General features: G+C 35.4%; 1 long non-coding RNA gene across 1 annotated transcript; it reads left to right on the top strand.

Annotated features, from left to right (window-relative positions):
* Positions 1 to 1,025: 1,025 nt before the first annotated feature.
* Positions 1,026 to 15,028, top strand: LOC132615680 (uncharacterized). Its single transcript, XR_009572791.1, has 7 exons — positions 1,026 to 1,803; positions 2,302 to 4,147; positions 8,557 to 8,657; positions 10,065 to 10,161; positions 11,988 to 12,263; positions 13,275 to 13,393; positions 13,496 to 15,028. It is a non-coding gene; the product is annotated as an uncharacterized LOC132615680 (long non-coding RNA).
* The last annotated feature ends 427 nt before the right edge of the window (positions 15,029 to 15,455 follow it).

Raw genomic sequence — 15,455 nt, 5'->3', positions numbered from 1 at the left:
CCCAATTGTACTAGTTGCAGTTTTTCACATCTAGGGTGGTAATTGAAGTTTGGGATGTGTTGTAATTGCCTCAGTTGCCTGCTCAAATAATCCATTGCAATAACAAACAGGAACAGAGATAGTGGATCTCCTTGCTTAGTCCTTTCTTAGCTGGAAAGGGTGCACTGGGAGCTGCATTGATAAGATTAGATTATGACACTGTAGTCACACATGTCATTATCCATTTAATAAAACCAACGGGGGAATTCATACCAATTAGCACATGTTCCAAAAAACTCCATTCCACATAATCGTATGCTTTCTGCTTATCTAGTTTAATCATACATCTTGGTGATAACCCCTTTCTTTCGTAGCCTTTCACCAGTTCCTGACTCATTATTATATTGTTATAGATCAATCTCGTAGGAACAAAAGCTGCTTGGCACTTATCAATCAATCCGTCCATCACCTCCTGTAATCTGCTAGTAAGTATCTTGGACAAAATCATATTTAATTAGTGTATAATTTTTGTGTATCAATTAAAAAATAAATACTAAATTCGATCGGCTATTTGATAAAAATAAGTAACTTTAGTGAGAATAAAAATCAGCCAAACAGTATTGATGATAATTTATCAACTATTTTCAACAAAAAAAAAAATCAATTTGTTCTATTCGTGAAAAACATTCTTTTACACTTAAAATTAAAATGAAATTTAATAAGCATTATGTATTTTGTTTTATGTTCTTTACAATTAAATTTCTAAGTATCTATTATTTTTATCCACTTTAACTAAAGAAACCAATGTATTATTTTTTTGTTTTCATTCAGATATATGATTGTTTGTTTTACATGAAATTAAACTTTTAGGTTGCTGGGTCCATAGATCAAAAGTGTAATGTTTAAATGTGAAACTGAATGGTTTGTAGTTCGAGGAAAATGACAAATGGCAAGCATGCAATACATTTCTTTCTATAAATATAATACTATTTTGCATGTGTGGCACTTGTCAAATTTCCTCTCACAATGTGAACGATATTTGCATTTTGGATACTACTTTAAGAAAAAGAAAGAAGAACAGCAAAGCTTGATCAATATTCAAGTGGGGTATTCGGGTAAAAATTTTCTTCGGAATGGGTAGCTATGCAATTAAATTTCATAGGGGCAAATTCAACTAGAATTTCACAACCGCAATAATCAATTTGGCCAAAACCAAAAATGTCGACAAACTCAATTTTTTTTGTTCTTCAAGCTTTTTCAAGGTTCAAAAATGGTGAATTCGATCTTTCTTCATTTTCGATTATCACCCTCTCCGGCGGATCCGTAAATCACCGTTCCTAGCATCCCTGTTTCACCCAAACACACCTCTTCTAATCACCAAAACTCAGTCATTCTTCAATACTGGAAAATTTTATAGCCGCTATCCATTTCACAAAATCACTTCCATTTTTGCTATTAGTCAAAGGAGAGCAAAAAGAACGAAGAAGAAACAAGAAAAAATAATAATTAAAGTGATAAGTATACAACAAATCTATTGTAACTGGGGTTTGGATCTACATCGTGCAAAGAAATAAGTGAAAAAAAGTCTAAGGCTAATAGGACTCCGGTAAAAGTAAAGTGTATCCCACTTACGCCTTTTCCGTTTACTTTTTGACAAAGTTGTTTAAAGGGACAAAACTCTATAACATTGAATAAAGAATCATCCCAGTTTTCATGAATTAACCTTTCTTCCAAGAGTCCATTTTTTTTCTTTCTCATTCTAATTTTCTAAGCAGCAAGGTATTGCTATAGAAATTGAAAAACAAACCTTTCTATTTTTTTCTGGTAAACCCTCAATCTTCACTCCTCTCTTGTGTTAATAGTACTAGTTTGTTTGAATTTTCTTTGAGTTTAAAACGATGTAAACGCATACTCTCTTTTATGGATTGTGCATATATCATCATGAGTGATATTTTTTCTTTAAGTATAGAGTACAATTTTTGCAGTTTTGGAGAAAAAAGATTTTGTTTAACAAGGGTTGGTTTTTATGTTGGATTTGGATATTCTAATTTAAAATGGTGTCACATAAATTGGGACGGAGGGAGTAATAGATTATCTGATAAAGATAGTAAATGCTAAAACAATTGTGTATGAAGTCCTTCACAAGTATTTGGCCCTGAAACTTTAATCTAGTGCCTCATACCTTTAATCATGAACTGGAAGTTTGTATTAAAAATTAAACTGTAATTCTAAATTAAAATGTTATTCTAACTAGAACCACTAGAATAGTAGATTGTACCATATCATGGTTCTTACGTTCGATCATTCTTCCTGTTCTCATAGGCCTGTGGATATTCAGGATCCGGCTTATTAAAGAAGGCTAACTCTTATTCAGTCAAGGACTCAAACGGCCCATCAAATGGTAGCAGCCTAGTTTCTGGAGTATCAAACAGCCACCCATCATATCTCGCTGCTTCATTTTCATGACTAGCGTGGGGTGAACCTTCAACTGATGGAACTTGATCAGATGTAAGGAGTGGATATGAATCACGGTTACGTGTGGGACGCTTATTTTTAACCACATCGTTTGTTGCTTTCTGTCCATCAGTAACTGTACTTCTCGCAATATGTTCAGTGAAGGACTCAAAGGTTCCTTCAAATGGTGGCAGCCTATTTTCTGGAGTATCGAACGGCCACCCATCTTTCATCTTCTGCTTCTCAACAATGGAAGTGCTCCCATTCTTTCTCGCATTAGTCTTTACAGTTTTTTTCTCAATTTGTATTTTTCCGTAACATTATCCTGATCCTTTTCAACTCCATGAATCTCTAACTCCCTATCATATTGGTGCTCATCATCAGTTCCGTCCTCTTTCTCATACTTAAGGAACACGAGCAACCCATCCTGATCACTAGTTTTAAGAACATATGATGTTCCATTTGGCGTAGCGTTAGCCAAGAAAGTCATATAATGTGGGTCTGCTTCAACATCACTACCACTAGGGCTATCCCCATCATAGGCATAATCTTGATCCACAAGAACACATCTTTCCAATGCATTACGATCCCTAATCCCAGTATCTTCATTTTCACTTTCAACGGATGGAAGTGGATAAGAGGAAGGAAGATCCCATGCATGATGGTGACGGTTGACACTAATCTCATCATTCTGTATGCCTGAAAGAGGAGGGACCATATTCTGCTCATCATGTTCAAGTTCAGGAGGGACCTTTTGCTGACCGTGAGAAGTAAGCATTGTACTGTGCTCATGCCAATCAAAGCTGCAAATTCCAGTGGGCTCATCAAGAATTTTTTCCCTTATCACACTATTTTTAGGTTTATGTGGCCCTGTAGAAGTATTTTGAGGCAGACGAGGAGGAAGCCTAGTAGGCTGAGATTTTGCATTCGTCATCCTAAAGCCTTGATCAGATGCCACATTGTTTGTTTCTTTCTGTTGACCAGTAATTGTACTTCTCTCAACATGTTGAGTGGGAACAATAGTTCCCTCGTCATGCCGAGGCAAAGAGTATGTAACAGCTTTGTCAAAGCTCGAAATCTGATCAAGCAATTTTGAACAAGAGTTGATGCCTTGATCAGTTCCAAGGCAGAGGACAGCTACGAGGCCCCTTATCATCAGCTAAGTCGTTTGTTTTCTCTGGGCCTACAAGAAGAGCATTATTTCCTGATCTGCAGCTTTACATTATCTCCATCAAAGTCACGCTGATCAAGCAATTCAAAGAGTGCCTCAAAAACTAATTACCTTGAATGGTGTGGTCCGTGCTAGAAATCTCATCATTTGGACCAGCAAATTCGGTGGCTTCCTTCTCCTCTGCTGCTAGGAACTTGTCACTCAACTTGAATAACTTGCAAAATACCCACTTTTAAAAACCATCCCAGTTTTCATGACCAAACATCTTAAAAACCAAATTGAATCAAGAATCATCCTAGTTTTCATGAGCTAACCTTTTCTGTCAAAATTAATCAAATATGACAACACAATTCTGTCAAGAAGCCATTTTTTTTTTAATTTCTAATTCTATTTTTCTAAGGAGCTGAAGAATATCATGACAAAGATGGGTTCTTTATTTTAGTGCCAAAGAGCAAATTGTTCACTATTACAACAGAAAATGGTTGAGGGTATACAAAGGAATTGCAAATTTCAACTCAAACAATTCTTGGCTGCTTGTTTCTGGTAAAGTTACAATCTTTACTCTTCTTTTAGTGTTAATACTACTTTGTTTTGAAATGATAATAATGCATACTCTCTTTTATGGCTCATGCATATATTATCATGAGTGTTTTTTTCTTTCTTTGATTATAGAGTACCATATATGTAGTTTGGGAGAAAATTGATTTTGTTTAAGAAGGCTTGGTTTTTATGTTGGATTTGGATATTCTAATTTTACAGTATGCCTGACCAGATTACAACTGTGTTACAACCATAAGAAGATGAATATAATCAGACCAAGCACATAATTAAGTTACCAGCTCTTTTTTGTCTTTTTTTTATTTTTTATTTGGTGAAATTGTATTAAGTTTGATCATACCTGTGAAAAGACTATTAGTTAAAGTAAAACACTTCCTCTGCTTTCCTGGTTGCATAATAAGGGAAGAATTTATACTGAAGTTAGAAATGACTAGGTTTGCACTATTTAATCTTAGATGGTCATTTCTTAAAACTATTAATCGGGGAAAAACAGGTTCATTGCATAAACGTAGAAATATTTATTCATCTCAGCTTTTAATTAAATACGAAAAAGAGAAGATGTTTGCGATTTTCCTACCCCTTGATCTAATTTGTAAATAGATTCATTGGGGAGGATCATGGTTCTTTCTCATTGGTACCGGCAAAGTATATCTTCAATATTCCAGCTGCTTTTAAATCATCTTTCTGCTTCATCATTTAAGTAACAATAACAATTTGCTTAACGATCGATTGTATAGTGCTTAACTAGTGACAAGACTTTATCTCTCCAACAATGAGTTTTCTTGGATTAGGTGCTTAATTGAGTTGACCATTTAAGTTGAGTCTCTTTTATATTTCTTCCTGTCAACTCCTACAGTTGTTCTCTTTTAGAGTTCTATATTTTGAATTTCAACTGAAATATTGAATACTTGTTTGAAGGTATTTCAAGTGAAATATTGGTTCGCAAAGGTCTTCAACTTTCACAACTTTTTTTCCAAGTCAAGTTCATGTCTGTACAATATTCAACTTTGAGAAGCTTTTTTCAACTTTGACTTCATATACTCGTTTTGATTAACTTCAACTCAAACGTTATACATATGTCTGCCGAGAAACCTGTTACAGTGATCTTCTAGATTGAACAGCTTAGAAAACATATAAGTGTCCTTCCTAGCATATATCGTATCACGCATTGTCTCAAGTAGGTTGAAATTCTTACGATGTTACTATCCGCTGCGTATCTGGAACCCTGGAGGCATTTGAAATGTAGTAGATATTTCCTTTGTTGGGTAATACGCCTTTAAGTGCAGTGAAAAATCAGTTGCTAACCTCATCCATAATCACTCCTCATGTCAATTGGAACTTGGAATGATGTGTTTAGAAGATGTAGAATTGATGAATGAGGAAAAGTCCATTGAGTTTACAGTCTATTTATGAAGTGCTGCACCAAAGGAAAAGTTATTGCCTTACTGAGTGGATGTCGGCGAGGGTGAATTCTGAACCTCGATTCTCTGTTAAAATGTTGCTTTACTAGCAAATCATATTTGAGTGGATCGGGTGTTAGAGGCTCTATGACTCTAATTAGTCTTTGTGTGAGTAATGAGTAGTTATTGGAGTTTTCCAATTTTCAAGGTAATAAACTTTATCATTAATGTGCATTTAAATGGGAAAGCCCTTCAATGTTGACATTTTATCACCTTCTTCACTTTAAGGTTTTTGGGCTGATTTGCATTTCATATTGAAAATAGGAGCTTACCGCTGATTGGCATTTCGTACACGCGTAACATGAATCCAGTTAAGTTTTAGCAATGTTTTCTTTAACATTTCTTGACATTTAATTTTATCGGATTTGTAACATTGTAATAATTGCCAAAAAAAGATAAGGAACTGACCGAGAGTCGCCATGAGTTTTATACTTTTCTATTATTGGTCTTGATTGCCAGATAACAGTTGGCTTTAGTAATAAGGGTTGTTTATTTTTTGTTACAGTTTGTTTATAGCTACTATATTTAAATTCGTGCAAAGCAGATGTAATTTTTGGTGGATTTATGAAATAGTAGTATGTATAACCCTCATCTTTAGAAGAAACAATGAAGAAAAGTAGGAAATTTATGAGGGGTGTTCATTTTTCATTATTACTTTTTATGAATTTTCTATGAGTAATAAGATTACTGCATTTAATGAACTCTGCTGTATATATTGGTTCTATTCTAGTCATGGTCATATTCGACTTTATCAACATTTTTTGGATTTTTACGGTCCCTGCTATTTGTAATGCCATTGGTCTTTGTTATTATATTCCGTATTTTGTGTACTAAAAGTCATCAAAGGATAAATCTGGAGCTTAAGACATTATCTACTGGTCTGTACCCTCACTTTGTGGGATTACACTGAGTATGTTGTTAATTGTATCTACTAGTCATCTTAAGAATAGTTTTTCGTCGGCTAAATGAAAAGGTACAATATTTTTTGTTCAGATCTATTGAGAGCCAATTGAACCGTAAAGAAGCATTCCCTAAAGATATCTGAGTCAAACACGAAATTACAGTAAGGCATTTGAGGCCTTTCATGGGACAAGATCTTTTTCTTTATCGACTTAGCGGAATAGGATCGACACTAATCATTTTGGAGACTGATAGTGCTTACAAGTATTTATGTGATTTTTTTAAATTGTATAATTCATTTCATATGGGATACACGCACAAAGCACGTGCTGAGAGACTAGTATATATATATATATATATATCTTACATGCTTCCTCCGTTTCAATTTGTTTGTCTTACTTTTCTTTTTAGTTTGTTTAAGGCATTGGAGGCCTTTCATGGGACAAGATCTTTTTCTTTATTGACTTAGCGGAATAGGATCGACACTACTCATTTTGGAAACTCATAGTGCTTACTAGTATTTATGTGATTTTTTAAAATTGTATAATTCATTTCATATGGGATACACGCACAAAGCACGTGCTGAGAGACTAGTATATATATATATCTTACATGCTTTCTCCGTTTCAATTTGTTTGTCTTACTTTTCTTTTTAGTCTGTTTAAAAAAGAATGTCACTTTCTATATTTAGTACTCCTTCTGTCCCAGTTTATGCGGCACTACTCGAATTTCGAGAGTCAAATCTGTTAATTTTGACCATGTTTTCACATAAAGAATGTTTAAGTTTTTTGAGATAAATTTACATATATGAAAACTATGTAAAAAGTATTATAAGTCACAATAATTTAACAATTCAAAATATTTAAAGATATATGAAAAAATCGTGGTCAAAGAAAAACTAGTTTGAATCTCGAAATGCGAAAGGTGTTACATAAATTGGGACAAAGGGAGTAACTCTTTACACTCAACATCCTACATGACATATTTAAGATCACAAGATTCAAAGTGCATTTGGGACATTACACACATCTTTAATTTAAGACTAAAGATTCAAAAGTCTTCATTATTTTCTTAAACCCCGAGCCGAGTCAAATTAAGATGAACAAATTGAAACAGAGGGAGTACAATATTATTAGAAAAAAAAATTGTTAAAGTAAACCAGGGAAGAAAATAGTAGTCAAAACATAAATTCCTGTCCATCCCAATTTGAAAATATAAGTCTTTACCGGAAATGGTACCAAATCTATATCTATCTATATATAATATAAAGCTAAGCATATACAAGGTGATGTGACACTTCTGTATGACCAGCATTCACATTTATCTTTTTTCTCAATTTTTTGACCTTTTTCCTATTAAATTCTTTTTTTATTTGTGTGTAGTAATTTGTTAAAGGTAGGAGATAAAAGACATTATGGTTCTAATGCATTAACATAGGAGACTTTAATGAACAACCGTTTTGGCAACCTTCCATATTCCAGGAAAACGGTCATTTATACAAAATCTTCATCTGTTTCCATGGCTTCATAACACATAAATAGGTAGTTTTGTAAGGACGCAGAGAATGACAAAGGAGTAAAATTGTGCATCTACGTTGTAGTCTCATTTAAAATTTGGAGAACAAAAGACATGCTCTTCTCCCTTGCCCAAGAGGGGAAAGAATCCAGAATAATAAGGTAAATTTGGAGCGCAAAAATATTAGTATCGCGATAAAGTTGAATCTGTATGTTTGTGTAGTTGCTGACTGATCTTTGAGTATCATATCATTGTTTCCTTTTCTATGTTGTTTCGTCTTTTAGGTTCTCATTATTTCCTTGTGTGAGCATTTTTCTTTAACAAAAATATTTGGACTGAAATATATTGGTACTTTATTTTTTTGTACATGTATTGGGTTTGGCTTCTAATAGATATGCAATTATCTTATATTTCTATGATGATCTATATCTTCTCCATTTTTTTCTCTAACTATGACGCATGATGTAAACAAATTCTTTCTTCGTGTACTAACCTGCGTTGGCTTTTCAAATGGCACAGGGGTTAGTTTTTTACGGAGGCAACAGCCAGCAATAGTTTCTTACGGAGGCAACAACCAGCAATGGAGAGTAAAGGAGTAGAGAAGAGTTCTGGTAATCGACGTAAGGATAACAATGTTGCTATGTATAGTCTCTGTCTTTCCGAGAGGGAACATTAATTCAATATAGAAGTCTAAATCAAATTCTTCAAACTAATGAATAAGTTAGAGATTAAGAGATCTTATCAACTTCTGGAAAAAACAAATCTGGGAAAAATAAATTGGAATTTGGTGATTATCATTCATATTTTGAAGAGTACCGTGAATCATAATCTAAAGTTCTCTTGACCATTATTAACTAGCATGAATACACTCTATTAGGTTCCTTGCCTAAAAGATTAAATTTTTTATTCCTACAATTATTATGAGTCTTTTTAATTCTTAAGATTATGATTATTAGACGTGCATTTTAAACTTTGATTTGTCTGTATTTGTTGTAATATTTTGTTAATAGAAATGGATTATTTCATAAATACACTCCGACTTTTCATGACTGCGCGAAGCGCGGATGACTTCACTAGGTGGTAACAAAGAGAAGATAACTGTTGTTACTAGAGGAGGAGCTGTAAATTCTCGACACGTGGAATGGAATTTGTATTAAAAATAAATTTTGTTATAAGTAAGCCATTTAGGACTAGTAATATTGATTTACTAACTCATTATCTCGGCTTAATAGCCACTGAAGAATCAATCCTTAGTCAACCATTTGGGGCTAAGTTGTGTAGACTCTTCGTTTTTTATGCCGAACCCAACTCGGCACGAGACTGGGACAGGTGCAGGATACGTCTCAGATTCAGTCAATCAACTTCAGATAACCGAAGTCCATGGAGAAATTTGGGGGGGGAGGGGGGGGGGGGGGAATTGAAATTTTGATTTCTCAAAATTAAAGATAAAACAGATTTAAGACATGGAAATGGCATGCCTTCAATATTATAGTCCTTTTGTCTCATATTTGTTGCTTCATGTTTCATGCCAAACAAAGAGAAACTAAGAATTCAATGGGTCGTGTTCTGTATAGCTTTATTTTTATAAATTTAAATTTTCTTAGCCGAAACCCCACACCCATATCCATACCTGGATCCGCACTCCCGAATTTTAAAATTTAGATTTTTCCGAATCTGACACTCGAATTCGCAACCATATCGGATTCCCGAACCCGAGTCCGAGCAACTTAGGTTTGGGTGGGGGGGGGGGGGGGGAATAATAAAAAATCTTGTCGTTTTAAATTTCTTTCCAATTTTTGAAGGATCTCTGGTACCATCTTTTTCTTCGGGATATTTATAAAAGTTTACCTCCAAGGTTCAATAAAGGACAACGTTAAAAAAAAATCTTAGAAGTGACAAACCTCCACGACAACTCAGAAGTTGGTTTGTTTAATTCTTTTTGTCACTTACTTTTTGTCCTATCGCTTTTGTTATACCAAAAATTGAGAAGCCATTCATCTTGCTATTGATCTTATTTATGTGACCAGGGTGCAAAAATGGAAGAAAATGGGAAACAGGATGGCACTACGGATATGAACGAGAATTATATGGACATTGAAGTCATCGCCGAAACAGGAAGTGGTGGTTGGTTTCTGGTCGATATCTTTTTTATCCTGTATGTTTATCATGTGAAAGGTGTTTTCCAATTTAATTTGTGATTCGCGGTATCAAACATGCTCTGCTATCATGCTTCTGCTTTAAGTGAAAGTGCCTGATGAAGGGTGTGTTCGGTATAGAGGAAAATGTTTTCCATGGAAATACCCACCCACCACCCCGGGAGAAGAATAAATCTCCCATTTATTATTAAAAAAAAATCTCATTTTTTATAATTTTCTTCATAAAAGTAAAATATAATATATATATATATATATATGAAATAGAAAATTCGAGGGGTGGGGGTAAGAAAGTATTCTCATTTTTTTTTATAATTTCTTATATAAGAAAAATAAAATATGAAATAGAAAATTTGGAGGGTTTTTTTTTTTGTGGAGGGGGGGGGGGGGGGGTAAAGAAAAAATTCTCATTTTTTATAATATCTTATAAGATAAAATATATGAAATAGAAAATTTGGGGGTTAGGTTGGGGTGTAGGAGATGGGTGAAGATGTGGTGCGTTCGAATGTTGGGGGAGACAATTAAATAGGGTGGGGTGGGGTAAAGAAAAAATTCGCTTTTTTTATGTCGTCCTATAAGATAAAATATATAAAGGGCAGCCTGGTGCACTAAGCTCCCGCTATGCGCGGGGTCCGGGAAAGGGCCGGACCACAAGGGTCTATTGTACGCAGCCTTACCTTGCATTTTTGCAAGAGGCTGTTTCCACGGCTCGAACCCGTGACCTCCTGGTCACATGGCAGCAACTTTACCAGTTACGCTAAGGTTCCCCTTCTATAAGATAAAATATATGAAATAGAAAATTCGGGGGTTGGGTGGGGGTGAATGGGCTGGGGTGTAGGAGATGGGTGAAGATGTGGTGCGTTCAGATGTTGGGGGAGAATTAAATAGGGTGTGGTGGGGGGTTAAAGAAAAAATTCTCATTTTTTATAATATCTTATAAGATAAAATATATGAAATAGAAAATTCAGGGGTTGGGTGGTGGGGGGTGGTGGGGGTGGTGTGGGGGTGAATGGGCTGGGAAGTAGGAGATGGGTGAAGATGTGGTGCGTTCGAATGTGGAGGAGACAATTAATATGGAATGCCACTTGTGGGACTTGTTTTCCCTATTTCCATTAGAGAAGTCATTTTTCTCATTTTTTAAGGGACTTATTTTCCTAAAGAAAATATTTTCCAAAAATTTTGACCAATCGAACATCAAAAAATTGGAAAACGTTTGTTTTCCTCCATACCGAATACACGGGGAAATGTTTTCCTCATACTGAACACACCCGAAGGCTTGGTTTCATACGATGAGCAGCTTTCTGAAAAATCTGAGCAACTTCAGTTATTAGATTGTTTCACTTTAATATGTAAACATTTGGAAACACTACCTTTTCTCCGAATTCCTAGAATACAACAATGCATGATGTATCACGTAAAGAGGATCCATTTGTAGCAATGAAGAAAATGCATAATTGGAGATCTAGTTATTGTATGCTTGTCTGAGTTCCTAAGTAAATTTTAGATTCTGAATATTAATTTATTCTATTAGCTGTAATTGGAAATCCCAAAGCTTCTTACCGACAATGATTTCATCTCTTTTTCATGTTTCTGATAAATATCCATGTCTACTTCTTTTAGTCGTTATCTGTTATTGTCTGCCCACATTTGGATGTGGTAGACCGAGAAGCTCGGTGCTGTTGTCTCTTGTAGTAGGCATGAAGAGAAATTTTATTTCCCAATCTTATTAGTGTTGCTGCCTTGCTTTTGGTTTATAGATCTCACACTTCGTGAAAAAAACTGGTTTCATTTTGACAGAGATGCACGATCCTTGTGAAGCGAAAGAATGGTATTTTCTGAGCCCAGCAAGCAACAAGTATACAGAGGGAGGTCAATGTAACAGCTCGAACAATGATGGATACAGGGAACCTTGTGGAACAGTCCTCTCATCCACAAGGATGATACGCTGATTGGATACCGAAGGACACTAAACTTCATTGAGGGGAAGCATGAGAAGAGGACTGAATGGCTAATGCATGGATACTTGATAGGAGCAGAGATGTAAGAGCTGGTACTACTACTGATGACATGCAGGTACCATGTTAAACTTATTCTAAATTGGACATAATTATTTGTAAGAGTTGGGAATTTAGGTATACATAATGATGTTGCAAGCTTGATGTCCGCACTTAATAAGACTAGTATTGGATTTTGGCTAGCATATACAACTGTTAGGGTGAAGAAAAGAGTGCAATTATATCCGTCATTCTGTAAAACTAGAAAAAGTAAAAGTCGAGCAGGCAAACAACGGGCACCACCTATTTTCCCCAAAGTGATATATTTTTTTTTATATGTCTAGAACTTTGAATGAAACAACTTAATGAGTGGTAAATGCTTCTCTTGGTGAAGTAAATTAAGAGTTCCCTCCTTCCTGCTGTTTTTTTATCCTTCTTTGAACCAACATACTTTTTGTTATGATATTTTGGAGACAGATGCAAGTAGGAAGGTAGAAAATATGAATGAAAATTGTCTCATATAAATTCCATTAATTATAGGCCTTTATATAGGCACATAATTAAAGTAATAGACTCCTCTTACCGCTAAAGTATTAAACTCTTACTAAAACTAAGAAACTGAATATCCTACTAAATCAACTAATAGATTCCTCTATAACTAAACAACTAATTATTGTAGAAAACTGTAGCAATAACAGATGCAGCATCCGACACTTTTAGGGGTCGTTTGGTTGGGAAACAAGTTATCTCAGGATTACTTTTTGTCTCTTATCCCTAGTACCAAACGAGCCCTTAGTGCCTTAGATAGGCTGCAACTCTATGGTTTCTTACGGACAGCACACAAAGTAGAAGAAACTAGAATTAGATGAACTTCAATTGATGTATCATGTTAAAATTACATAGCGTTTCTTTCATATGAAGTCTGGTTCCATAATTACTATGTTTTTAAATTATAATTGAACATATTGTGCTCGCAACAATAATGTGGGCAAAGAAACTAATTTAAGATTGCGTTTTTAGCTTCTGCCTTTCTAATGAAGATTAAATATAGATCGTCTTTTCTGGTACTAATTTAAACATGTTGTAAAAGTGGGTATTTTGCAAGTTATTCAAGTCTAGTGACAAGTTCCTGGCAGCAGAGGAAAAGAAAGCCACCGAATTTGCTGGTCCAAAATAATGGATTATCTAGCACGGACCACACCATTCAGGGTAAGTAGTTTTTGAGGCACTCTTTGAATTGCTTGATTAGCTGTGCGACTTTCATGGAGATAATGTAAAGCTGCTGATCAGGAAATAATGCTCTTCTTGTAGGCCTAGAGAAAACAAACGACTTAACTGATGATAAGGGGCCTCGTAGCTGTCCTCTACCTGGAACTGATCAAGGCACCAACTCTTGTTCGTTCAAAATTGCTTGATCAGATTTCGAGCTTTGACAAAGCTGTTACATACTCTTTGCCTCAGCATGATGAGGGAACTATTGTTCCCACTCAACATGTTGAGAGAAGTATAGTTACTAGTCGACAGAGAGCAACAAACAATGTGGCATCTGATCAAGGTTTTACGATGCGGGATGCTAAATCTCAGCCTACTAGGCTACCTCCTCATCTGCCTTCAAATACTTCTATAGGGCCACATAAACCTAACAATGGTGTGATCAGGGAAAAAATTCTTGATGAACCCACTGGAATTTGCAGCTTTGATTGGCATGAGCACAATACTATGCTTACTTCTCATTGTGAGCAAAAGGTCCCTCCAGAACTTGAACATGATGAGCAGACTATGGTTCCTCCTCTTTCTGGCATATACAATGATGATATTAGTGTCAACCATCACCATCATGCATGGGATCTTCCTTCCTCTCATCAACTTCCATCCGTTGAAGGTGAAAATGAAGATACTGGGTTTAGGGATCGTAAAGCATTGGAAAAATGTGTTCTTGTGGATCAAGATGATGCCTATGACGGGGATAGCCCTAGTGGTAGTGATGTTGAAGGTGACCGGGATTATATGACTTTCTTGGCTCAGGCTAAGCCAGATGGAATACCATATGTTCTTAAAACTAGTGATTAGAATGGGTTGCCCGTGTTCCTTAAGTATGAGAAAGAGGACGGATCTGATGATGAGCGCCAATATGGCAGGGAGTTGGTGATTCATGGGGTTGAGAAGGATCAGGATAATGTTACGGAAAAATACAAATTGGGGAAAAAAAACTCTGAAGGCTAATGCAAGAAAGAATGGGAGTACTTCCATTGTTGAGAAGCAGAAGAGGAAAGATGGGTGGCCGTTTTTACTCCAGAAACTAGGCTGCCACCATTTGAAGGACCCTTTGAGTCCTTCACTGAACATGTTGCGAGAAGTATTGATGGACAGAAAGCAACAAACGATGTGGTTAAAAATAAGCGTCCCAGACGAAACCGTGACTCATATCCACTGCTTACATCCAATCAAGTTCCATCAGTTGAAGGTTCCCCCCACGCTAGTCAGGAAAATGAAGCACCGAGATATGATGGGTGGCCGTTTGATACTCCAGAAACTAGGCTGCTACCATTTGATGGACCGTTTGAGTCCTTGACTGAACAAGAGTTGGACTTCTTTGATAAGCCGGATCCTGAATATCCACAGGCCTATGAGAACAAGAAAGAATGATAGAACGTAAGATCCATGATATGATGCATTCTACTATTCTAGTGATTGTAGTTAGAAGTACAGTTTTATTTTTAATACAAACTTCCAGTTCATGAGTAAAGGTATGACGGCACTAGATTAAAGTTTCAGGGCCAAATACTTGTGAAGGCCTTCATACACAATTGTTTTAGCATTTACTATCCTTATCAGATAATCTCTTATCTATGTTTGTTGTTGTCTATTGTGCTTGATTTTCATCATCGCATTAGAAACTTTTTTATTTGCTTTAGGGCTCTCCAGTCTCATCCTTTCCAAATGAAACTTAGGGATTTTCCTTCTCCTGTTGTTTTCTAATTGTTAGTTGGATTAATTAAAACAAAACATCTGACATCAATTAGATTAATGAATAAACCCATTTTTTATCAGTTAGATTAACAAATAAGACCCTTTTTCATTCTTGTTTGATACATAATGCATATGGTTTCCAGTCTCTCTAGGTTTTGGCATTATTAGTAATTGAAACATATATTTCGGTCTTGATATTCATAAGAAAAATATTCGTGGTGTAAACAGTTAAACAAATATGATTTCAACTAAAAATCGTGGACATATGCTCGAAATGGGTTACGGTTTTTTTTCCAGAAGT

This window comes from Lycium barbarum, chromosome 10, assembly GCF_019175385.1.
Source record: "Lycium barbarum isolate Lr01 chromosome 10, ASM1917538v2, whole genome shotgun sequence".
NCBI classification, from domain to species: domain Eukaryota; kingdom Viridiplantae; phylum Streptophyta; class Magnoliopsida; order Solanales; family Solanaceae; genus Lycium; species Lycium barbarum.
Note: the sequence above shows the minus strand (reverse complement) of the source record. Positions and strands in the feature narration are given on the sequence as shown.